Here is a 619-nt window from a genome sequence, read left to right as displayed (position 1 = left end):
CATCGGCCTCGGCCTATCTGGGGAATCCGGAGCGTGCTCCATCTCCATCGGGACTACCCGATTCAGGTCCAGTGCAACGGGACTCTGTTCCTTGCATTCGGACAGTCTCCGGGGGAGGTCTTCTTCCTTCGAGACATATCCTCGTCGAGAGTACTCGACATCGGCCTCGGCCTATCTGGGGGATCCGGAGCGTGCTCCATCTCCACCGGGACTACCCGATTCTGGTCCGGTACCAAGGGAACCTTGGTTCCTGGTATACGGACAGCCGTTGGAGAAGGTGTCTCTTCCCCTAGGTAATTTTGCCGCGAAGAGTCATACACACCGGGATGTTCTTTATTTGATCTACTAACAATGTTTTTCCGGTTCCAGATTAACAAGGAGAATACCCCAACTGCCAACCGAGTTTTTTAATGAGCTTTGGTGTGGTGGTAGATAATATAAGATTACGCCTCCACGATTAGCCGTAGATACGCAGCCGTTTTCGAGATATTGAGGGTCGAAAGTAAGCGAGCACGTTATCTACCTTAAATTTAAAGGTTCAATCGTAGCACTTCGTTAGCCGCGCAAGGATGGCGTTGGGCTCACAGCCCGAAGGTCATGCGTTCGCGCCTCGGCGGTG

The sequence above is a fragment of the Wasmannia auropunctata genome, unplaced genomic scaffold, assembly GCF_000956235.1.
Source record: "Wasmannia auropunctata unplaced genomic scaffold, wasmannia.A_1.0 LD336074.1, whole genome shotgun sequence".
Classification (NCBI taxonomy): Eukaryota; Metazoa; Arthropoda; class Insecta; order Hymenoptera; family Formicidae; genus Wasmannia; species Wasmannia auropunctata.
Note: the sequence above shows the minus strand (reverse complement) of the source record.